At 35.3% G+C, this 1,225-nt stretch overlaps 1 protein-coding gene across 1 annotated transcript in view; it reads left to right on the forward strand.

Annotated features, from left to right (window-relative positions):
* Nucleotides 1-1,225, forward strand: part of LOC119589416 (WD repeat-containing protein 43-like) — a gene marked incomplete in the record, with an annotated part of 18,183 nt that overhangs the window by 3,556 nt on the left and 13,402 nt on the right.

The following is a 1,225-nucleotide window of genomic DNA, read 5'->3' on the forward strand; positions in this document are numbered from 1 at the left end:
CCCAGAATTAATTGTGGAGTGGGAGTAGCATTTCAAGGAATAACCTTTCAAAAATTTAATTTTTAAATAAAATAATATCTAAATTTAACCTTTACAGAAGAAGAACATACATATTTATTAACTGGATATTCTTGTATATTTTTTATTAAATGAACAGTATATTGCATATCACATTTGTCTAAGATTTATTCAAAGCAATATGGAAGGTATTTCTTGATCATATCTTTATAAAAAAAGGGGGGAGGGGTCATATTGACTAGGCCATAACTCCAGAAATATGAAGATGCATAATGTATAAAGATATATCATCATATGAATGTAAATTTTGTTGTGGGTAAAGATCTAGACCCATACACAGGCAATGTCTAAGGGATGGTATGGCTCAGCATGAAAGTATTGCACCATGTTTCAAGTGTCTGGCATATTCTCTGTTCCAACCCAGTGCAAGTTTGTACAAGGTTAGACATGTTGAGAGTATAGGCAGGTCCCTCTTCTTGATTTGATTGTTGCTTATTGATAAAGGTTGTTATTGAAATTGTCAATGGTTAGAATGGTGACAAAATTCAGAGCAGGTTATATTACTTTCAAAGAGGATAAAAGTAATCATGCTATCTCCTATATGGAATTCAACTATCAACTGATGAATTGCTTCTGCCTGTGATGGAACCCCCATAGATGCTAGACAATTCCTATGTTTATTTACCCATGTTTATCTATATATCAAGTGATCAATATATATTAGCATAAATTAATAACATCAATAATGCATTCATCAGGAATATAGCAGGCAGGCAAGAAAACAAATGTGATAATGGGTTATGTGCAGCATGATTTCAACTATTAAGTACTTACAGATATAATCTCTGGTATAGTGGTGTGAGGGAAATTGCAAGTACAATAGCATGGTCCAGGGCTGACCCCTGTGGGGCTAAGCTGAAAGTGTTAACGCAACGGCAGGTGGACACATTCTGACGAGGCTTCCCTTGACAGGGCACAAGGTCAGATCTTGGGAATAGGAAGCACTTATCATGATGGTACTTTAGGGAATGACTAGTAACCACATGGCTAGTTAAGAGTTTGAACTAGAATACTGATGAACTCTGCTTCCATAACTTGAATATTCTTGCATAGCAATTTCACATGTAATAGATAATGGTCTTTTAACTGACACTGTTGGATGACTTCCATCATGCATGGCACTTATGAGTGTCAACTTTTTCTGTGA

The sequence above is a fragment of the Penaeus monodon genome, chromosome 25 (genome assembly GCF_015228065.2).
Source record: "Penaeus monodon isolate SGIC_2016 chromosome 25, NSTDA_Pmon_1, whole genome shotgun sequence".
NCBI lineage: Eukaryota > Metazoa > Arthropoda > Malacostraca > Decapoda > Penaeidae > Penaeus > Penaeus monodon.